The 25,487-nt window shown below is 42.0% G+C and overlaps 1 pseudogene; it reads left to right on the forward strand.

Annotated features, from left to right (window-relative positions):
- Nucleotides 1-1,671: 1,671 nt before the first annotated feature.
- On the forward strand, nt 1,672-2,559 carry LOC131273347 (heterogeneous nuclear ribonucleoprotein D0 pseudogene; annotated as a pseudogene).
- Nucleotides 2,560-25,487: the final 22,928 nt, after the last annotated feature.

Here is a 25,487-nt window from a genome sequence, read left to right on the forward strand (position 1 = left end):
TCCCAATCAGCCCTTTAGCACTCGGGGCAGTAGGGCAGCATGACAGTGGCTTCCCATAATTCCCTGTGGCCAGAAGACCCACCAGCACCTGCAGGCACTGGGCACTAAACCTCTCTCATGTTGGCACAGCAGTCTTCCCTGTCCCCCAGACCACCAATAGACACCGTGGTTATGAACTCCCAGTAGGTCAGTGGCAGAATGACTTGTGCTCCTCACTGCTCACACTTTCTGCTCCAAGCCTCAGGCCTTCTAATGGGCTCCATCCATGCCCATTCATGCTTTGACTACTTCACCCTGGCTATCCTTCCCAATGACCCCAGAACAAGGGAGGCCTGGGCAGATGGATGGGAAGTTGTGGGAAGAGGTTGAAGGAGAGTCATTGCCTCTGAAGTGGTAGATGCAGCCCAGGAGGGCCTTGCCAACATTGTGTAGGACCACCTTCCCTCAATTTACCCATGCAGGTGTGTGCTGGTGAGGAGGAATCTCCTCCAGTCCTGGATATCCAGGGCAGCATGGCCTCCTCACCAGTTTCTACGGGGTCTACTTGCAGCCCAGAGACCTGAAAAAGGTGCACTGAGCACTGTCACCATGCTGACAACCTCCTACATGCAGAGTTTATGTGCACCTGGCCCAATCCCCATTCACAGAAGTTTCATCGAGCTCCACAGAGATGAAGTGAGTCATTTCATGTACTTCTAGAAGGGCCCTGAGACCACAACTTTCTTTCAGGAACAGCTAATAATCAGGATACATTCCTAGCTAATCCTCCCCACCTGCCAAGGGTTGGTGACAGTTCCTGAGGGCACATTGAAAATCTACTGCAGGCTAGTGTCAGAAAAGGCCTCCACCTGCATTGCCTCCTCCCTGTGTCTTGTCCAGGTGACTGGATCAGGAATTGAACAGCTTTCAAAAATTAATCCACCTAGCAATCCCAAGAAGTCCCCATAAGCAAACCTGGATGACTTGCCCTGGGCTCCCGGTGTGTTAGCATGAGAATGACACACCGAGAGGATTTGAAAAATTTCCAAGGTGTTCATAAAACCAAGGAGCAACAACCAGTATCCATACAAGATCTATGGTCCATCTCAGGGAAGAAAAAGCCAGACTCAAGCATTTTCCATCAGTCTACATGAACATTAGAAAATGTTTGGTGGCATCATATGCCCTCAGGTGAGTGCCACAGAAAAGGGGTTTGGGTTGCACTCTAATAGGAAATTCCACCTGACTGGAAGGTCATGACTTTAGAATTGTGACAGAATTTTCCTGGAACCTCATCTGCAGATTGCCAGTTGAATTGATATGAGTCATAGAGAACTTCCCAAAAGGCCAGACCTTCCATCAAAAGGGTCTAGTGGTTCAGTTGGCCATTTTAGGTGGTCCACAGCGGCGCCATTAAAGTGAGGAGGCAGCAAGAGGGGCTGCCACTACTTCTTTTTCTTTTTAAGTGCAGCCAAAAAAAGCAGGAGTGCATGCCACACGAGAGTGGGAGGCGAGGGGACAGGCCAGGGAGAGGTGCAGGAGCTTTTGCAGCCACGCGTGCTCCCTCTCTGTCTTGTGTGTCTCGCGAGGTAGAGCGGGTGCACGGCAGCAGCGGGGATTACTTTGCTGCTAGTTTCAGTTCAGGGCAGTGGCGGGTGTAGTCTCGGTGGCGGCGGTGCAGGCAGTAGCACGATGTCGGAGGAGCAGTTCGGCGGGGACAGGGCAGTGGCGGTGGTAACGGCAGCGGTAGGCGCCTCGGCAGGTGAGCAGGAGGGAGCCATGGTGGTGGTGGAGCAGGAGGCAGCAGCGTTGGCAGGAAGCGAAGCTGGGACGGGGGGGGGGGGGGGGGGGGGGGAACCGTGGCCAGAGGCACCGAAGGGGGCAGCGCCGAGTCGGAGGGGGCAAAGATCGATGCCAGTAAGAACAAGGAGGATAAAGGGAAAATGTTTACAGGAGGCCTTAGCTGGGACACTACAAAGAAAGATCTGAAGGACTACTTCTCCAAATTTGGGGAAGTTGTAGACTGTACTCTGAAGTTAGATCCTATCACAGGGTGATGAAGGGGTTTTGGCTTTGTGCTATTTAAAGAGTCAGAAAGAACATAAATTGAATGGGAAGGTGATTGATCCTAAAAGGGCCAAAGCCATGAAAACAAAAGAGCCTGTTAAAAAAAATTTTGTTGGTGGCCTTTCTCCAGATACACCTGAAGAGAAAATAAGGAAGTACTTTGGTGGTTTTTCATAAGGTGGAAATCATAGAGCCCCCCGTGGACAAGACCAATAAGAGGCATGGATTCTGCTTTATTACCTTTCAAGAAGAGGAACCAGTGGAGAAGATAATGGAAAAGAAATACCATAATGTTGGTCTCAGTAAATGTGAAATAAAAGTAGCCATGTCAAAGGAACAGTATCAGCAACAGCAACAGTAGGGATCTAGAGGAGGATTTGCAGGAAGAGCTCGTGGAAGAGGTGGTGATCAGCAGAGTGGTTATGGGAAAGAATCCAGGTGAGGCGGTCATCAAAATAGCTACAAACCACACTAAATTATTCCATTTGCAACTTATCCCCAACAGGTGGTGAAGCAGTATTTTCCAATTTGAAGATTCATGTGAGGGTGGCTCCTACCACCTTGCTAATAGCAATTCAAACTAAAATTTTTCTATCAAGTCCCCAAATGGAAGTATGACCTTGGGTCCCTCTGAAGTTTAACTCTGAGTACTATTAAAAGAAATTTGCTTTCATTGATTTATTTCTTAATTGCTATGCTTCAGAATCAATTTATTTTATGCCCCTTCCCCAGTATTGTAGAGCAAGTCTTGTGTTAAAAGCCCAGTGTGACAGTGTCATGATGTAGTAATGTCTTACTGGTTTTTTAATAAATCCTTTTGTATTAAAAAAAAAAAAAAAAGGGTCCAGTGTTCCCAGGATGGGAAGAGCTCTCTGATGAAAAGCACTGCGTGGGAGCACACCGTCCTGAGCAAGGCATCCAAGCTCTGCCCAGCAACAGGACATGAAGAAGTCTGCAACCCTGCTCTTCCCCAACAGCCCAACCACATGTTCATTTTCTGCTCCCCTTGCACTCTTGACCCTCTTAGGCAAGCTCATGGGGATCACAGAGCAAGAAGGTGGCTTGCGACGGTTTGCTCGGTCGGCCAGCAAACCACACTTCAGCCCGAGGGGTGACCGCAGTGGCTCTAAATTTAAATATAAGCCCACTTATTGTATGAGTCTCCAGAAGTCAGAAAGAGGACCTAATCCCAAAATTTGAACCCTGAGCTCTACTTAACTACTTTACTACAATACTACTTTTCCAAAACCTAAAAAAAGTAAACCTAAAAAGGGACAGAAAATATTTGGAAACTCTGTTTCTGCTAATAGCGTAATATACAAAACATAAAGAGAATTACTATAACTCAACAAAAGGACAAACAGCCCCATTAAAAAATGGGAAAATGGCTTGAATAGACATATCTGCCAAGAATATATACAAATGCCCAAAAAGCATGTAAACAGATGCTCAACATCATTAGCCATTAGAGAAATGCACATAAGATACCAAAAATAAAAATGAGGTGCTACTACACACATGCTTTAATGCTGGTTTTAGGGAAAAAAATGGTTTTGAGGATGTGGAAAATGTAGCCCTTGGAAATTATGGGTTCAAAATAAAATAAAAGTCACACAACCCACTTAAAAAATGGTCAAGAAATTTGAACTGACACTTTCTCAAAGAAGAAATTCAAATGGCCAAAAAGCACATGAAAAGATGCTCAAAATCACTAGCTATTAGGGAAATGTAAATCAAAATTTCTAGGAGATACCATGTTACTCCCATCAGACTGGCAGCTATCAAAAAATAGAAGACTACACGTGTTTGAGGGGATGAGGAGGAATGGGAACACTCATCCAGTGCTATTGGGAATGCAGTAGAATCCGGCCATTCTGGAGAACAGTTTGGCAGTTTCTCAAAAAACTACCTGTAGATTTGCCATATGACCCAGCAATCACTCTACTGGGTATATATGCAGAAGAACTGAAAACAAGGACACAAACCTATGCACACCAATGTTCATAGTGCCATTTTTCATTATTGCTAAAATTTGGAATCAACCCAAAACCCATCGACAGATGAATGGATAAACAAACTGTTGTCTATACATACAATGGAATACTACTCAGCTATAAGAAGAAATACAGTACAAACAAATGGGAAAACATGGATGAATCTTGAGGCCCTTATGTATAGTGAAGCAAGCCATGCATTGAAGTACAAATACTACATGACCTTTCTGATATGAAATAATCAAACCAAGCTGTCTCAGAGAGCTAGAAACTGGATGATAGGCTTACAGGAAATTGCAGGGAGAGGAAGGTTGTGCACTGATGTCTACATGAGTGAAATCTATGATAAAGTGGAGGTTAAGCAGTTGTACAAGGAAGGGATAAGATGGGGGCATAGGGAAAATATTGGGTGGGTCTTTGCAGGTCTGAGGGGGTCTCGGGTGGGAGGATGGGTCAGATGGCCTAAGGAATCAGGGGGAGGGCTGGGGGAACAATTGAACATGGGAGATTGTTGGGTATGTGGTTTAAACTATAATGTTGACAAACTCTTTAGAAAATTTAATAAAGAAGGATTATCTGGTTAAGTTCCTTAAGGTGGGGCATCTGGTACAGGGGCAGGCTTCTAGGGAGTGTGTGAATGCTCATCTTCTCATAGTGTTATAGTGTGTTATATCATTGGGTGGAAACTCATACAATAAGTGGGAAGGTGTGCCCACATCCTGGGGAAGCCTGATCTTCTGAAATAGATGGAATTGTGTCTCTCAAGAGAATTGGTGGTTCCCAATGGGGGAGGACAGTCTAGTATATCAAGCCCTCAGCATTGTGGTAAGTATCCATGAATCTGGTCCTTCAAACAGTGAGTATTGGTTGTCACTGTGCATCCTGAGGGGAGGGAGAGAGAGGACTAGAGTAGATGGAAGCAGGGTAACTGGGGGTCAATGGAAGTGTTCCATAAGCTCATGCAATGACGGATATAAGACATGTTAAATTACACCAAAAATGTATAAAAGTCTATAGGCTAAAATGTAAACCATAATGTAAAACATAAGGTAACTAAAATTTTAGAAAATTTGGGAAGTGGATTTGGCTCACCTGATAGAGCATCTGTCTACCACATGGGATGTCCAGGGTTCAAATCCTGCACCTCCTGACCCATGTGGTGAGATGGCCCACATGCAGCACTAATGCACACAAGGAGTGCCATGCCACACAGGGGTGTCCCCCATGTAGGGAAGACCCATGCACAATGAGTGCACCCTGTAAGAAGAGCTGTCCCTCATGAAACAAAGTGCAGCTTGCCCATGAGTGGCACAGCACACATGGAGAGCTGATGCAGCAAGATGATGCAACATAAAGAAACACAGATTCCCAGTGCTGGTGACAAGAATACAAGCAGACACAGAAGAACACACAGCAAATGGACACAGAGCAGACAACTGGGGGAGAGGGGTGGAGAAATAAAAATCTTGAAAAAATGAAAATAAAAAATAAAAGATTAGAAAAATTGTACTGTCTAAAATATAAACCATAATGTAATCCAAAATGAAACCGTGTTTGATAGCTATGTTTCAATACCTTTACATCAGCTGCAGCAACTATAACATGAACATGTAAAAAGATCATTGCTGGGGAAGGGTGAAAAGGGTTTGATGTTGGATATATGGGAGTCCCCCATATTTTATGGGACTTTATGGGTGAAAAGGGTTTGATGTTGGATATATGGGAGTCCCCTATATTTTATGGGACTTTAACATGATTTAAAACATTTTTGAAGACAAAATTAAAAATTAGGGAAAAAAAGAAAGGATGTAGACACTGAGGAAGAAGTGAAAGAAACGGCCTTGCCACTGTACATACATGGCAACACCTATTAGAGTGATGAAAGGCAAAATGTCAAAACAAAGTTTTATGATATTTTGCACTTTTTAATACCCCAATTTATTTTTACTCTATTTAGTATTTCTAAAATAGTATGCAATCTACTACTAATCTTTAAACCTATCACTACTACTTCATTTTCATATTAATTGAATTTGGCAATATATTAGGGTTCATTTTTGAAGATGTTTGGATCACAGAGGGGTCCAGCTATGGCAGAGGAGGAACTCTGGTATGGGGTGTTATTGATGGGGGACACAATGTTGGGAGGGAGTTCTCCAGGGCATGTATATAGGGTACATAAAATGTTTGGATATATTTTGGGTATATTCATAGTAGTTACTGTTACAAATGACAACTGAGGGAGTGCTGAGTTCCTAGCCAGGGAAATGTGTCACATTCCCCAATGAAACAGCAACAACCTCCATGTGCAAGGGCAAAGATCAGTGAAGAAGAATGCTCCAATGATGAGCCCTTGATACTGAAGACTATGTTTATGAATCTGTGCGCCTGAAATTTGAACCAGGCCCAGAGCTGCAGGGTGCCTAAGAGTTACCTCCTGAGAACCTCCATGTTGCTGAAATTTGACCACTGTCTAAGCCAAATTCAGCATGTAAACATATTACCTTACCATCCCCCCCAATGGGACATGACTCGCAGTGATGAGCATCCCTTGCCCTGAAGGATTATTACCAGTCACTAACTGGTGATGCAACTAGAAAAAGACCTTGAATAAAAGGGGGAAATGGTAAAGACAAATGAGTTTAGATGGTAAAGAGCCTTCAAAAAAGTCAGAAGGTCATCAGAGGGGTTGTGTTTATGCATGACTTAGCAGGATCCCAGAGATAGCCAAAGCAGATAAAACCCCAGGTACTGGTTCTCCTGAGGGTTATGGAGACACACAGGTTCTATGGTTTAGGCAGTTGGCTCTGGAGTTCAGTGCCTTGCCAGTGGGCCCTACTTTGGAATTTGTGTTCCTGAGTGTGGAGTTGGACTTAGGTGAGACCTTTCTACACATGCCACTTCTGTCACTTTTACTGAACCTGTAGTTGGCACTGGGGTTGGTGTATACCCAGGAGACTTGAATCTCTGGACTTGCCATATGCCAGCTGGGCCCTGAGCCTCAGCAGAGTTGCAATTCCTACTCTTCATTTTGTTGGACTTACACAGGTCAGCTAACAGGGAAATGAAGATTGTCAACCACCATACCAGGGAACCAAGAGTGCCTACAACTATAAGCAGGAGATTCACATCCATCAACCATGTGGGATCTAAACCCTCTCTCAACATAAAGGTCGAGAGGACATCACCAACCCAGGGTACACAGGATGGATGAATAAAATATGGATTAGAGTGAACTTACTGGTATTCTACTAAGAACAATTGTGACTAGTAATGGAAGAAATTATAGCATTTATCTGGAGAAAGTGGCCACAGGAGCCTGGAAGACTGATGGGCAGACCTATAGGATGGAAAAGCAGGGCTGACAAGAGGACAAAGAGGAGATGCTGCCTCTGAGGTGGTGGATGTATCCCAGGAGGACCTTGCCAAGGTGGTACATGACCACCTGCCCTGAATTTACCCATCCAGGTGTGTGCAGGTGTATAGGGGACAGTTCCCATCCTGGACAGCCAGGGTGTATGGCCTCCACCCCTGGTGCAGAAGAGACCACTGCAGCCCAGTGGCCTGAGGAAGGTAACTTGGGACAATATCTCCAACCTGAAAACCCCTTACACACAAAGTTTAGGTGTGTTCCTCTTTAGGACAAGTTCATTGAGACCCCAGGAGCTGAAGGGAGACTTTGAATGTTTTTTCAGAAGGGCACTAAAGCCACTAATTTCTGTCAGGAACAGCTAATGATCAGGAGACACTCCCAGCAAAGGCCTCCCTGCCCAGCAAGGGCTGTTGCCAGCTCCCTAAGGGTTTTTTGACAATCTTAGGGAGGAAGGCTGCAGAAAAGACCTCCACCAGCCTCTTCCGTTACCTGTGCTTTGTCTAGGTGACTCGAGTGGGACTTTCAGGATGTTAATCCACCTAGTTATGCCACAGATTACCCTCAAGCAAAACTGGATCACTCTTGGGGATTCCATGAGTGCTGGCATGAAAATGACACCATAAGAGGATTGAACTTTTTCAGAACTGTCATACAACCAAGGAGCATCAACCAATATCCAGGCCAGACCTGCGGTGCCATCTCTGAGCCCAGAAGTCAGAGTCCAGCAGTTTCCACCATAAAATGTGAATATGAGAAATGTTATGAGCAACACATGCCCTCAGATAACAAAAGAGCACTGAAAAGGATTTTGGATTATCCTGTCACAAGAAATCCCACCTCTCTGGAAGGAAATGGCATTAGAAGTGTGACTAAAAATTCCTGGCTGCTCCACTGTGGATTTCCAAGTGAAATGATATGTTGTATAGACCTTGCCCAAAACCCACAGACCTGTACCAGTGTCACAGGAACAATTTCAAGACACAGGTTCATATCTGAACAGGTACCTCCAGAGGAGATTTTGAGGAAAACTATTTCTAACCATCACCATAACCACAACTTTGTCCTTACCTCTCTAACTATAAACTTAAACTTCAGTGTCTCTCAAAACTTAACCCTCAATCTAACTCTGAAGGTGCACACTGGAATCTCCTGAGTAGTCCACAACCTTGACAATATAAATGCTCAGCTACTGCCACCCAGACATCTATGGAAAAACATCATTTAGAATGTCCTATTGACTTCCAATACAATAAGCAATCTGACAGTTGGAACTGGAAAATCGGCCTGAAATGCTGTAAGGGCACATGAACTATGAGACTTTTCTTGGCCAGGGCAGAGAGAGACAGCTGTTTTTCCCCAGGCCATATCAGCCTAAAGGGTCCAGCAGGACAACATTCCAGCCATTGAAGAGGGCCTGGGAGAAATTTTTCATGTTACCCTTGGAATCCCTGTCTCACCACTGACAGTTGCTGCTCAGGGCAAAGACCCTGGGAACTCCCTAGCAAGCTGACTTGGTTTTGGCTGTCGGACCATCTTCCAGAAACTTAGACCATCTGGGGGCTGCCTCATGAGGCCTCCAAACAGATGGCTGGTCCTGGCAGATGCTGGCTGGGTGGTGTGGATGTGCACCTTGGACCACTGTCTGAAGCCTCAGCAAAGGGTAGAAAGGAGGCTCCTGTCAGGTAAAGTGAATCTACTGCTCAGAGCCCTGAAGCAAGCTGGCTCTGATCTGTCCCCTGCAGTGAATTTGGAGAATTTGGTTGATGTTCACCCAAAAGGCATCAAAGGGTAAACTGGGTGGGACAACAAGCCTCCCCCCATGGCCCTGCAGGCCATCACCAGCAATTCCTGGTCTCCAAATGGAGACTTAACTTAGTTTTGGGGGAGGCATAAGCTGCCAGGTACAAGTGTGAGCAAGGTCTTGCATGGATGGCTGGAGGCTCCTGACATGAAATGACATTGAGCATGGCTTTGGGAGACCATGAAAAGGCTGTATGTGTGGGGAGGAAACTCTGACATCATTGTTAATAAAGGGTAAAAATGTCACAGACACAGAAACTCAACAGTGTTTAATAACATTGACCACAAATGAAGAGCAATAATAATGCATGATACCAGGAAGTGGGCTTGGCCCAATGGATAGGGCATCTGCCTACCACATGGGAGGTCTGCAGTTCAAACTCCAGGCCTCCTTGGCCCGTGTGGAGCTGGCCCATGCACAGTGCGGATGCATGCAAGGAGTGCTGTGCCACGCAGGGGTGTCTCCTGTGTAGGGGAGCCCCATGCACAAGGAGTGCACCCTGCAAGGAGAGCCACCCAGTGTGAAAGGAAGTACAGCCTGCCCAGGAATGTCACCACACACAGAGGGCTGACACAAGATAATGCAACAAAAAGAAACACAGATTCCCGGTGCTGCTGATAAGGCTAGAAGCAGTCACAGAAGAACACACAGTGAGTGGACACAGAAAGCAGACAATGTGGGGGGGGGGGTTGAGGAGGAAGGGGAGATAAATAACTTTAAAAATATCTACTAAAAAATGCATGATACCATTACTAAGACAATCCTAGTAAGATTTCTTACAGAGATGAGACTGTGACCCAGGTTTGAGGTTGAATTCACTGGTGTCAGGATGCACATTAAGAAACAATTCTTTCTAAGTAAGCTAGCACATTGTCTGATTGCTACTCACTGCTTTTGAGACCACTGAGGAACCAGAACTAAGGGCAGCATTGTTCCACACCCCTCAGGTGAAACTGGCAGAGATGTCTTGAAACAGGGCTTTTTATTCCTGTTATCTTTTTATGTCCAGGAATCAACAAAAAGTTACAAGACCAACAAAAAGGGAAACTATAACCCACTCACAGAAAAAAAATGTTTGCAAGAAAACATTCCTGAGGAAGCTCATAAAATAGAGCAATTTGTTTAAGATGTTAAATGACTTATCTTAAAAATATACATAACCTAAATGAATCCATATGGAAAGAAATAAAGGAAAGCAGGAAAACAAAAAACTCACAGAATAAACTAGAGATAGAAATTATAAAAGAAGAGAAATTTGGAGCTGCAAAAGTACAGTAATTGAATTTACTCAAGCAAAGAATGTAGTGAAAGGATGCAAAAATATTTCCACACAGTTATTAGCCAAATGAGAACACAAGTGGATATAACAATATTGGACAAAATTGACTAATTCAAATGTCTTACAAAACAGAATACACACATACATAGATCTACACTACATTGTTAATACTAACTTAAACCATGGACTACAGTTAATAGTACAATTATATGAATATGATATCATCAATTGTAAGAAATATTTCATACTAATGCAAGGTGATAATAACAGAGGTACATGGGAATCCTTTATTTTTTGGATGAGTATGCTCTAAACCATCAACTTCTCCAAAAAACAATTAAAAACCAAAATCAGTTACAAGACAAAACAGGAGGCTACCTATTAATGAAAGGCACAGTAAAACAGGATGAAATAAACATTTATGCATTTAAAAATAGTGCCCCAAAATACATAACTTAGAGATATAAAAATTGTTTAAAGTCTATGTTAACAGGCATGCAACATACAAAGATGTAATCTAAGACAGTAAGAACACAAAAAAAGAGGTGGAGTATTGTGGGGATAGACTGTTTATTACTGAGATGAGGTTGGTACTAGTCTAACTAGGTTTTTTATTTTAAGCAGTTATTGTTAAATACAAAGGTAACCAATAATAACATAAAAATATAAAGAAGGAAAGGGAAGTAAATCCAAATAGTACAGAGCAGAAAGCCACAAAAAGGAAAAAAAACAGCATTACAGCCATCACTGAGGAACAATAAACATACATGACACGCAGAAATCAAATAGCAAAATTGAAAATATATTTTCTTCCTTCTTCTATTGTCTTAACTGTCAAAGGATTAAACTCCCCTTTTAAAAGAAAGAGATTGATAGACTGGATGAAAAACCTGATCCTGCTAAATGTGGTCTACTTTAGGTACAATCTCAAAAAGATGTAAATGAAAAATAAGGAGAAAAATTATTTCCATGAGAATGGTAATCACAAGAAGCCCCAGAGGCTATATTATTTTCAGAAATAGAGTCTTCAGGTATAAAAATTTTTACATTAATAAAAGGCCCAATCAACAAAGATATAATGGTGATAAGTAATCTGCCATATATACAACCAATAACATCAGAGTACATGTGTACAATACATATGGAAATTTTTCCAGGGTATGCCATATATTAGACCATGTATAAAATGAAAATAATATTTAAAATATTGGAATCATACAAAGGATCTTCTCAAAAATCAGTAGCAGGGGAAAACTGGAAAATTTACAAACATGTAGAGATCAAACAGTATATTACTAAACATCCAAAGAGTTGAAGAAGAAATCTCAAGGGACTAATGAAATATCTTGAGATACTGAAATACAAAGCATTGCTGAAAGAAATTATTAAAGACCTAAACAAACTGGGTATACATCCAGTGTTCATGAATTGAAAGACAACACTATTAATATATCAATATTGTCAAAAGAATCTACAAGTTCAATGCAATCCCTATCAAAATTCCAGTAGCATTTGCAAAAATGCTAAAGATGATTGTCAAATTCATAGGCACTCTAAGAGGTATTGCGTAAGCAAAACAAACTTGAAATAAGGAAAAATCTAAAGGAATCAGACTCGCTGATTACAAAGCTTGCTATGAAGCTACAGGAATAAACACTGTGTGGTACTGGCATATGAACAAATATACCAATGGACTAGAATTTAAAGTCCAGCCTAAAATCCACACATCTATGGGCAGTTAATTTTTGACAAATGCCCAAGTTTGTTCAATGGGGAAACAATAAATAATCTCTTCAAAATATGGTACTGGGACTACAAGAAATCCATATGAAAAGAATGAATGTGAATACCCCCTTATCATTATATGGAAAAATTAATTCAAAATAGATCAAAGATCTAAATATAAGAGCTAATACCATACAACTCTTAAAATAAAAGAGATAACTAACTTTAGCACCTTGAAGTAAGCACTGATTTTGTATTTTACAACAATGCACACAAACAGAAAATGAAAAAAATAGCTAAACTGGACTTGATCAAATATACCTTCTTTTTTTAAAGGCTTAATGAATTTTACTACCTACTGAACACTGATAAGCATTCAGAATGGTATATCTCACTTCTTTCACTGCAACGTCATTTAGCAGGTGTGTCTATGTCACAGATGAAGTTGAAGAGCAGACTGACCATCTGTGCAAGAGCAAAAGGCAGCAAGGGAAGGGCAGGGATCCACAGGCTGAAGCCCAGCTCCAGACACTGCCTTCCCTTCATCACAGTTTAACTCAAACAATCCCAAACAATCCACAGCCATTCCATTTTTTCCCTCTAGGAGTACTCAAAAAAAAAAAGGGGGGGGGGTATTGAGAGTAGGGTAATAGGATGTAGGTAATAAGTATTGAGAATGGGATACTGAGGACAGAACGCTGAAAGTAGGGAGTGATGGCCTTCTCCAAACCTTAGCTCCACCAAGGGGAAGTGTCTCTACTGCTGTTGTGTGATCACACAGCCCTCACTGCCTACCTGTCCTCCCAGTCCTGCCCCCGTGCTCTCAAATGGCAGGTGTGCTGTCACCCAGCCTGAGATTCCCTCCCTGCCCCAGCCACATCTCCAGCCTGACGCCACCACACTGCCACTGCCCAGGGCCTAGTCGCTCTTCCCCTTGTACCTGTCCTTGTGCATCTTGTCATGGTGCTTCTTGACAGCCACAGCTTGTGGTGCTTGGCCACCTGGCTCTGGTCTTGCCACAGCCCTCAAAGGTACACATCTTGCTGTACCACACTGCTGCCACCACTGCTTCCCCCTGCTGGGACCTCCTGCTCCTCCAAGATGGCCATGCCACCTCTGCTGCCACCCCCACACCCACCAGGGCCTCCTGCTCCTCCTGCTGGGGCTGGCTCCTCCTCCTGCTCCTCCAAGATGGCCATGCCCTCTCTGCCCAGTGGGCCCAGATGGCCAGTGACTCTGCCTCATCTTCACCACCCATGCCATGCATGGGGCCCCCACCATGGCCTTGCAGGACTGCATCAGGAGCAGGGTGAGTGGTGGGTGGCACCCTGGTAGCCCCTGTGCCTGTGTGCTGCTGGGACATGCATGGATCCTTGGCACTACCTCTCCCCCACCTGCAGCCCAAAGTCACATGTGCATTGAGGCTCTGAACCTGAGTGGAAGGCTGCTGGGGGTACACAGGCCTCTGGTGTGCCTGCAGGGTGCCACCTCATGCAAGAGCATCTGTGCATCTGCTGGGGACCCATGAAACACAACTTCTGAGAGTCAAAGGACATTATCAATAAAATGAAAATAAAATGTACAGAATGGAAGAAAATATTTGGAGTGTATTTTTGTTAAGAGTATGATATACAGAACATTTAAGGTATTACTAAATCTCAACAAAAAGCCAAACATCCCAACTTAAAAACTGTAAGAAATTACATTAATTATATTTTTCACATGCATCACTCTATTCTTAGCATCATGTAATAGTGACATTATTTGTGGTAGTTCATAGAAGAGCATTCTTATATTTGTATTATTAACCACTATTCTCATTAACCTCTGGGTTCACTATGTTATTCAGGCCCTAGATTACTCTTTAGCTTTGTTTCAATCAACATTTCCATGACTAGACACCCCTTTCAGTCACAGTAACTTATGGACTATAGTTAAAAGCAATTTTATGATACTCTTGGATCAATGTCAAAGAAGGTACTATATCAATGCTAAGGATCAAAATATGGTATTTTTTTCTTTGGGACTAAAGAAAATATTAGCTTTATTGAGGGAATGACTGTACAATTCTGTGATGAAAGTGAGAGTCACTGAGTGTACACTTTGGATAGAATGTGTTGTACATGGAACTGTATAACACAGTGAACCATGTGGTTAACACTACAAATAGGAGAGTGTTCTCTCATGTACCAGAACAAATGCACAATACTAATACATAGCATTAATAGAGACTGCATGGAAAAATATACCAAGTGTACACTATGGACTATAGTTAGTTGTCATAGTCTGATCGTGTCCTTTCATAATCTGTAACAAATATAAGGTGCCAGTTGAGAGGTGACATATGGGAATTCTGTACATTATGCATATTGTTTTATAAGCTCACAAGCTCTCTAATAAAACAAACAAAAAAGTAATGTACCTTGGATGGAATTCTGAGATAGGAAAAGTTTATTAAGATGAAGGGAATGCAAATAAAGTATGGAATTTGGTTCAAAATAGCATGGCAATATTTGTTCACGATAGTACTGTTTAAATGTAAGATGTTAAATATCTATTAAAGTAGGGGAATTCTATGGATTATCCTTGCAACTTTCTGTAATTTTAAAACTGTTCTAAAACAAAATACTTAATGAAAACAAAAAAATAATATGTGTGGTGGTAGCAGGAAAGGGAAGAGATGAGCTCAAGAAGAAGACTGAAACTTTGTGTAGTTGGAGATACAAGAGGAGAACCAGAATCAAGAACAAAATAATATTTCCATCTACATTAAGCCCCACATTTAATCACAAACTAAATGTTTGAATTTATATCAATTTAAAAAGTCATATAAGGATTAATAGAATTTTAGCTAGTATGTACTTTCCATTTTCTGCTTTCCAGTAAGATCTTTCCTTTCATTTTAATCTAAAGAAAAAATATATAGCAAAACAGGACTCCTTCTCTGCCTCTATTCTGTCTCCAACACAGCCTCCTCTTTCTCTGCTCTCTATCTTAGGGAGGACAAGAAACTGAAGTCATCCATGACTCTGCCTAATTCCTCACTTCCTGCCCAGGCATCGGGACCTGGAGACTCCACCTCGATTTACATTTACATTTATAGATTTATTTACATTTCCCTCCCTCTCCCATTTCCACTATTCAGGCATCATCACTTCTGAGTTAATCTCTCACCATAAAACCTCCTAAGAGAAAACAGGGCACCAAGAGTGTAGGGATTCTGTTTGGGGAGGATTACTAATGGAATTGAGTAAGGATATTGAAATATTGTGAATGTGATTAATCCCATTGAATTGCATGCTTGGGAGTGGTTGGGATGGAAAGTTTATGATATATTCTCACAGTTAAAAGAATAAAAAGTACAAATAAAGAGACAATGACAATTAAATATAATACATGATCTTGGATGTTGGATGGGGTATCTAGCAAGGGAGGAAAAAGAATCAAAGGAACATTATTGGTACATAAGAAAAAATAGAACATAAACTGTGAACTTTATATCAGTGCTAAATTTATGAACTTAGCTATTATTTAAGGTGGTTGCATAAGTGAATATCCTTCTTCCTAGGAAATGTACATTGAAGTATTGAGTGCTCAAGGAGCATGGTATATATACCCTTCAGTTAAGTGACCATAAAATGGATGGATGGATATAATGGGTAAATAGAAGATAGGTAGGTAGGTAGTTAGGTAGGTAGATAGATGATAGATAGATAGATAGATAGATAGATAGATAGATAGATAGATAGATAGATGATACATAATGATGTGGAAAATGTGGCAAAGTTGGATAGGGCTATGTAGGATTCTCTGTATGGGTTTTGTACTATTTTTGTAAATATCCTCTAACTTTTTTGTTAGTGATATATGGCTTATTTATTAATTTAATAAAGCTTATGTCTGAAAACATTTCAGAAATGTTATCACAAGCATATTATTAAGGTTGAAAACTGTTACAGGAAGTGACCCAAGATTTCTCCTACAAGGCTAAACAAACTCTAAACTCCCTCCAACAAGGATATTAATAGTCCCATAATTTTTAATGCTGTGTGAAATATTTGAAAGATTTGCTAAAACTGGTGTGAGCAGATGTATTAGAGATTTTGTTATCACAATGACATCACAATGACAAAATCATACAACAGAAAGTTATCTACCATACAAAATTGCTGGAAATATCATGACAGTTTATTTTAGGACAACAGCATTAATTACTCATTAAAATACAAAATGTTCATTTATCTTAAAACATCTTGTGTTTTATGTGATTTTTTCCATTTAATGTTGCAGATAACACCATTTAGAACATTGGTGGGGTCTGTTGTAGAGACCAAATATTTGACTGACAAACTCATATTCTTAATATGCAATAAAATGGGCATATATAGACATCCATTTTGTTTTTTGTACTCTCTACCGTAACTGTGTCATGTATTCCATAATCATTTCCATAAATGTGCTTATACAGTGAGAAACTAATCTTGTCCAGGAATGTTTTTAGCATCACTGTTAGCACAAGCCAAAGGTGGAAGCAACTCAAATGCCCATAACCTGATGAATAAACAAAATGGCATATAGATATAATAGAAAAATATGCAGCTGTAAAAAAAGTAGTTACAATGAGAACTGAAACATGAGTGAATCATGAAACTTTATGCTAATTGTATTAAGAATTAAATATATTTTGTAAAGTCATGTAGTTAATAATTATAATATAAGTCACCATAAAAAAGACTGAGGTTAGAGAATGGAAAGCTGAGGTTTAACCTGCGCATAATTGGTAAACAGTTTTTTGTAAATCTTTGGTAATGAATAGAGATGGGGAAAGGATATCATGGTGTTTGAAACTAGTAGTGCTATTGTATGATTAGGACAGTGGTGGAAAGGGAATGTCTAAGGTCATGGATATCACTAAAAGGAAAGCTAGAAACTGTAACATGGGACTGCACATGATAGTAAAACTTCATGTCAAACATAAATATGAGTGACATTGCCTATATAAGACAGTTTTTACAAAATATAAATACAAATATACTGTATTATTATACACCTGTATAACTGATTTTTAAAAAGATATGGATAGAGAAAAATGTTACAGAATAATTCTTCATTTGCATTAAAAACCATTATGTTAAGTGAAATAATCAAGATTCAAAAATATTAGAGAATTGCTCTTATATGAGATGTGTAGAATAATGAAGTTCACTGAGGAAAAAGTAGATTACAAGTTACCAGGGGCTTGGGGGTGGATGATGGGAAGTAAGGAGTTTCTATTTTGTGTGATGAAAAAGCTTGGTAATTGAGGGAGGTGATAACAGCACAACAAGGAGTTATACACTTACAAATGGTTAAAACAGAAGAGAAAAAAGACAAGGCAAAGGATTGTAACTTATTTCCCTTGGCTCCTGTGGAGCCCAGACTGTTCAGCTGTGGTTTTAAAGCAAGGATTCAGGGTCTCATTGCTGAGTTGGAAGTGATGGAAAATCACCCTCTATGCATACTCTGCATAGATTTACTTAAATACAGGTAAGAATATTTTCAAAGTTATGGATAAAAAGCTAACTTGGTATAACTTGAAGTGGAATCTCTTTACCTGGGTTATGGTGGTAAAAATGTGTGTGGAGCAGGAAAAGGCTTATGTAGAAAAATTCGTGTAGCTAGTGGAAATATAAGCCCTTTAATACCCACAGCTTTTTAAAAATGTATTATTCATCAGCTGGTATTTGATGGAAATATTTGAAACTCACATGTGTTAAAAGAATGATAGTGCCACATGAACTTTTATTGCTCTCATGCACACAATCAGTATTCACAGATATAGATTAGCAATCGATTTTGAAGATAGGGAACACTCACCCATAAGCTCAGTGAAGCAAAATGGTGTTATTCATTCTTCTCCTTATGAAAACTTTGTCACAAAACTTTGCACTCATTATTATTATGCTTTGAGTTTTGTAAATAAAAACTGGTGTTTCTTCATTTGAATTTTATGCAGTACATATGTTAACAGAATAAAATTTAAATTTTTAAAAAATTGACAAAGGACTAACGAAAACATTCAAAGGTTTAGTTGACAAGGACTGCACAACTCTGTGAAGAAAGTGAGAGCCACTGAGTATACACTTTGAATAGAATGTAAAAAGCATGGGACTCTATAACACAGTGAGCCATGTGGTGGAAGATGGACTGTGGCTAACAGTGCAAATAGAAGAGTGTTCTCTCATGAAGTATCACAGATGTACAATACTCATACTTAGTATTACTAATAGGGGGGCATATGGAAAAAATACACCAAATATATGCAATGGACCATGGTGGTAATACTATATTTTTTCATAATCTGTAACAAATATTCCACAACAATGTAAGATTTTGGTTGAGGGGTGATATATGGGAATTCTGCACGTTACGCATGATTGTTTTGTAAGCTCAAAACTTCCATAATAAAAAATGGGGGGAAAATGAGGAAAATTGAATACTCTGCACTATGCACTATCTGCACAAGTGATATGATAACCTAATACAAGCTGAGGCTTGGAGCCAGTTAGACACATCTGGATTCTGAGTATATTTGTAGGTATGGAAATGGGTGTCAGAAAGAGCAGAGGAGCTGACTCTGGGATGTTGGAGTATGCATGGGGAGGCAGGAATTGCCAGTGTAACAAGAGCAGCTGTGTTGGTCCTCATCAGCCTATTCCCTCAGCCAGGAAGGAAGGACAACACGGCGGTGGCTTCCTGACAGAAGCTGCAGCCCCACAGCCCGCCTGCCTAGAATTCCCATCGTTACTGAAAACTGCCCCCAAGCACATAAACCTCTTCCTCTCTCCCTCAGACAGGCCTTGCCTGAGGGACCTGATGCTGAAGCCAGCCCCGAGGAGGGGAAGTCAGGGAGCAGCCTGGTGCTAAGGACAAGAGGAGACAGGGAGGGTGCCCTCTGTGAAGTAAGAGACCTGGTGACCCACCTTGGGCTGATGTCCATCACGGAAGGTACTGCAGCAGGAGCGGCAGCAGTTCTGTCCCTCCTCAGCCTCTTTCCAGTCAGGGCAGAAAGGCAGCATGTCTGTCACTTCCCTTCTCATCATTTGCGGCAGTCCCAGGACCCAGCAGCCCCTGCAGCCACTGGGCTCTAAAGCTCGCTCCGCGCCCCCCTCACATTGGCTCAGCAGGCACCCAGCCTTCAATCCACCAATAGACACTGTGGTTACAAGCTCCCAGCCAGTCATAACCTGCAGGATGACCCAAGCTCCTCACTGGTCTGCACCTCCGCCTCAAGCCCCAGGCCCTCCAGCGGGCTGTGACCCCGCCCATACATGCTCTGCCTATCTTCTGCCAACTGCCCTTGCCCTGAGTCCCAGCCATACTAGAGCTGAAAGGAAAGTAGTGAGAAGAGGTTGAAGAAGGGGCACCACGTCCAAGGTGGTGGAAGGAGGTGTAGGACCACCTGCTCTGGATTTATCCCTCCAGGTGTGTGTGGGTGTGGAGGGAACCATTCCCAGCCTGGACAGTGGCAGGATTCGTAGCCAACACGTGGCCGCTCCAACCCTCCTCCTCAGCCCGTTCCTCAGACAGGGCGGAAGAGCAACATGGCGGTGGCTGCCCGGCAGGACCTGTGGCCCTGCCTTCCAGCAGTCATCATGGCCTCAGCGCGCCGTTGCCTGCCTCCCTTCAAACTCCCTTTTTCCCCTGCAGCTGCCACACCTGTGCATACATGTATGTACGCCCTCCCTCTCCCTCCCTCCCTCTCCCCTGTGGAGCTCAGTCAGAAGCGCTGCCCTGAGGAGGTAGGACAGGTATTGCAAGGAAGTCATGGCAGCTCCACTCGGGTAGAAGAGCAGCATGGTGGCATTTTGTTGTCACTCCCTGTAGGCCCTTGTAGCCGGTAGCCCCCATGGCTACTGAGCGCTAATGCTCACCCCTCCTGAACTCACAATCCCCTAAGACAATTGCAGCTCTTTGCACATTTTTTTTTTCTCAGAAAGGTCACTAACACAACTAGATTCTAGCGGTCACAGCTACTGATCAGGAGACACACCAGCAAAAGCCTCCTGCCTGCTAAGTGCTTATGCCATTTCCCTAAGGAAAACTGGATACCCCATTGGAGGGGTAACCAATAACAGCTGGAACCCTCCCCTTACCATTAACAAGGGAAAGAATAATTAATAGATTAAAGGGTGACCACAAAAGCCAAAGCCCTCTCTGTCTGCCTAGAGGAGCCTGTAATAAATCACAGTGTATATTTCCATCCTTCTCTTCCATTTCTCAGCAAGTTCTGTTCCTTTCCCCCATTTTCCAATAAATTCTTTTTACTACATAAACTAAACTGCAAGTTATTAAATTCATAGCCAAGAACATAGAGTAATCCAACACTTTCCTGGCTTCAAATCTCTCAGGGTTTGGTGCCAGGAAAGACCTCCATGGGCCTCTCTCCTAAGCTATATCTTGTCCAGGTCAATGGAGTGGGACTTTAAAACATTTCTGGAGGCTCATCCACCAGTAAACCCTGGGATTCCCATTGAGTGACACTGTGTAAGAGACAGGGATCAGTTTAGTTTTCACATAAAGATACTGAAAAGCAGGGAGGAAGAAAATATTAATTAATGTAACCCAGCAGACTACTGCCTCAGTCTCCCAGTCCAAAGTTAAGCAGGAACAAAGGAAACCACCTTAAGCCAGTCCTATAGCTGGTAAAAAGGATGCACACATGATTAATTGACTGCAATGGACTTTCTCTTACAAGCAATGGGACCACCATTTTTTCAGCTGGTGCTCAGCCAAAAGCTTATATGTTTTAGTTTATTTTTTATCTCTCCCCTCCCCCCCCCACTCTGGTTGTCTGTTCTCTGTGTCTGTTTGCTGCATCTTCTTTGTCCAGCGGCACAGGAATCTGTGTTTCTTTTTGTTGTGTCATCTTGTTGTGTCAGCTCTCCATGTGTGCGGCACCATTCCTGGGCAAGCTGCACTTTCTTTTGCACTGGGTGGCTCTCCTTATGGGGTTCACTCCTTGCATGTGGGGCTCTCCTATGTGGGGACACCCCTGCATGGCAAGGCATTCCTTGTGCACACCAGCACTGCGCATGGGCCAGCTCCATGCAGGTCAAGGAGGCCCAGGGTTTGAACCGTGGACCTCCCATGTGGTAGACAGACGCCCTAACCACTGGGCCAAGTCCACTGCCCTATATGTTTTAGTTCTGAAATCCTGACAATATGCATGCTAATTGCCTGCTATGGCATGGCTATTCACTACAATCAATATGAACAAACTGGTTTACAATTAGTGCTCTGAAAGAGCAACATGTGCTTTAGTTTTGTACTTTTGAAGATACATAGATCACAAAAAATGTTAAATTAAAAAATGGAAGAGGCTCCCATATACCCCACACTCCATGCCCTCTCCTGCCACATCAACAACCTCTTTCATCATTGTGGCACATTCATTGCAATTGATGACACTTTTTGGAGCACTGCTGTACCACATGGATAATAGTTTACATTGTAGTTTGCATTCCCCCACAGTACATTCAGTGGGTTATGGCAGGATATGATATGTCCAACATCTGTCCCTGCAAGATCATTTAGGAAACTCCAAGTCCTGAAAATTTCCCATGTCACATCACTTCTTCCCTCTACTTACCTTCAGCAACTACCATAGCCACTTTCTCCATGTCAATGCTACAATTTCTTCAATTACTAAACACAATACTTCTATAGTAGAATACCAATATGTCCATTCTATCCATATTTTATTCTTCCATGCTGTGGACCCTGGGACAATGATGTCCAATCCAACTCTATATTGAAAGGGGGCTTAGATCCCACATGGTGTTTTGATGTGATTCTCCTGCTTGCAGTTGTACACACTCTTGGGTCCCTAGTGTGGTGTTGACCATCTTCCCCTCCCTGTTAGCTGACCTGGGTAAGTCCAGTGAACTGGAGAGTAGGACTTGCACCTCTGCTGAGGCTCAGGGCCCAGTTGGTCTAGAGATTCAGTCTAGAGATTCATGTCTCCTGAGTATATAGTAAACCCAGAACCAACCACAGGTTCAGTAAAAGTGACAGAAGACACATGTGTAGAGAGGTCACACCTGAGTCTGACTCCATTACACTCAGGGACACAAATTCCAAAGTAGGACCCACTGACAGAAACTGAACTCCAGAACCATCAGCCATGACCATAGAACCTGTGTGTCTCCATAGCCCTTGGGAGAACAAGTTAATTGTCTCTTATTTTAAAGATATATAGATCACAAAAAGTGATACACTAAAAAATACAAGAATGCCTTATACACCACACTCCATGAGCCACTCATCCCACATCAACAACCTCTTTCAACATTGTGGCACATTCAGTGCATTCGGTGGACATATTTTGGAGATCTGCTACACCACACAGATTATAGTCTACATTGTAGTTTACACTCACCCCCAGTGCATTCATGGGTTATGGCAGAATATATAAGGTCCTGCATCTGTCTCTGTAATATCATTCAGGACAACCCCAAGTCCCAAAAATGTCCCCACATCACACCTCTTTTTCCCTCTCTTGCCCTCAGCAAATCCTGTGACTGCTGTCTCCACATCAATGATACAATTTCTTGGTTGCTAGAGTCACAATAATACTATAGTAGAATAACAGTAAGTCCACACTAATATATATTTTATTCTTCCATCCTGAAGACACAGGGATTGTGATGTCCACTCCACCTCTAACTCAAGAGGGGGCTTAGATCCCAAATGTTTAATGGGTGTGATTCATCTACCCATTGTTGTAGAAGTTGTAGACATTCCCGTCTCCCTGGTGTTGTGTCTTAACCTCTCTGTTAGCAGCACTCAGTAAGTCCAATGAACCAGATTTTAGTATTGCAAATTTGCTGAGTCTAAGGGCCCAGATGGCACATAGCCAGTCCAAAGAATAAAGTCTCCTTGGTATACAGCAATCCCAGCACCAACCACAGGTTAGTAAAAGTGACAGAAGAGGAATGTGCAGAAAGGTCACATCTAAGTCCAACTTCATCACACTCAGGAGACCAATTCCAGAGTAGGGCCCACTGGCAAGTCCCTGAACTCCAGAGTCATCTGCCATGACTATAGAACCTGTGTGTCTCTGTAGCCCTCAGGAGCACCAGTACCTGGAGTTGTATCTCCTCACCTGGTGATTGAAAAGAATCTAAAGTGTTTAGTTTTGAAATCTTAACAATATACATGTTGAATTGCCCGCTATGGGGTAGCTTTTTACTATAGCCAATAGGAATTAAATGATTCCAGTTAGTCCTATGACTGAGCAACATGTGTTTAGTTTAGTTTTGTTTCTTTTAGTCATTCAAATTTATTACTCATGACAATGCAGGACAACAAAATACAACCAGTTTAGAAGATAATGGCAGTTTCATGTCTTGTAAATCCCATGCTTAACAAATGGTCCTGTAACCCCACTTGTACATATTTACTCAAGTGAACAGAAATTATTCCCACAAATAATCTTGCCCCAAATGTTTAAGCAGCTTTGGGTTTTGACACCAAAAACTGGAAAAAAAATAAAAAAGGACATTAACAGTTGAAAAAAATGAGTGGAAAGAGAAAAGGCATTAAAACAAATAATATGGGGTCTGAGTGGCCTATGTCATCACAGAATAAAAAGACAGAGAAAGGGAGGTAATTGATTATTAAAATGAGAGTCTTTGAGCCCCTAATCTACTTAAACAAAAAAGTAGGGAGAGAGGCCTCTCCAGAGCTGACAGGTAGCCAAGGCACATGCCATCAGGCAAAGAATTCATAAGGCTAGGTTTTACTTAGGAAGATGAAGATGATGCAATGGACATGAACAATGCCAAAGAAGAGATCTGGAATGCATCTCCAGCCCTAGGTCCCTTTGACACAGTCCTGGAATTTTTTTACTCAGAAAGCCCTCTTAATTCCCTGGCACCCTGGCTCAACTAAGACTCTTACTACCAGCAATGCTTTGTTCAGGTTACCTATCAGCAGGAGAGAGGATCTCACAACAGCCACAAGTAAGGCCCAGGCAGTCACCCTACAGGAGCCCTACAAAGCCACATACCTGAAAGGTCCCTGCCCCAACACCAACATCAAAAGGCCATTCCCTGCTCCTCCAGGAATTTGAGTATGGAAGAATTCTTATCCAACAGCATCACCTAGCGGTGACTTTTTGTTCTCATTTTCAGAGCTGTAGTTTATTTTTATTTTTTTATTTTTGCTTTTTTATTTAAAAATTTTATTGTATTTTTTGAAGATACATAGATCACAAAATATGTTACATTAAAAATACAAGAGGTTCACATATACCCCACCCCCTATTCTTCCCACTCAACAACCTCTTTCATAATTGTGGCACATTCATTGGATTGGTGAATACATTTTTGAGCACAGTTAAACTTCATGGATAATGATTTACATTGTACTTTACACTCTCCCACAATACTTTCAATGGCTTATGGCAAGATATATAAAGTCCAACATCTGTCCCTGCAATAGCATTTAGGACAACTCTAAGTCATGAAAATTCCTCCACATCACATCATTTTTTTCCCTCTACATGCCCTCAGCCACTACAGTGGTCACTTTCTCCACCTCAATGCTACAATATCTTACATTGCTAGACACAATTGTTCTATAGTAGAATACCAGTGAGTCCATTCTAATACATATTTTATTCCTCCATTCTGTGGACCCTGGGATGTTGATGTCCCCATCACCTCTAAATTGAGAGTAGGCTTATATCCCACATGGTGTTTGGATGCAATTCTCCTACTTGCAACTGTAAGCATTCCTGACTGCAGGGTATGGTGTTTGACAATCTTCACTTCCCTGTTAACTGACCTGGGTAAGTCCAACAAACCAGAGATTAGGAGTTGAAACTCTGCTGAGGCTCAGAACCCAGGAACCATTTGGCCAGTGTAGAGATTCATGTCTCCTGAGTATACAGCAATCCAGCACCAACCTCAGATTCAGTAAAAGTGACAGAAGAGGCATGTGTAGAAAGGTCATATCTGAGTCCAACTCCATCACACACAGGAACAGAAATTCCAAAGGGCCCATTGGAAGGGCCTGAATCCAGAACCATATGACATGACCATAGAATCTGTGTGTCTCCAGGAGCCATCAGTAGTGAAATTCATTGTCTTTACTTTTAAAGATATGTAGATCACAAAAAAATGTTACATTAAATAGTATGAGCCTCCTCTATAACCCCAAACCCGACATCCCAAATCCTCCAACATCAACAACATCTTTCATCATTGTGGCATATTCAATGCA

The sequence above is a fragment of the Dasypus novemcinctus genome, chromosome 14, assembly GCF_030445035.2.
Source record: "Dasypus novemcinctus isolate mDasNov1 chromosome 14, mDasNov1.1.hap2, whole genome shotgun sequence".
NCBI lineage: Eukaryota > Metazoa > Chordata > Mammalia > Cingulata > Dasypodidae > Dasypus > Dasypus novemcinctus.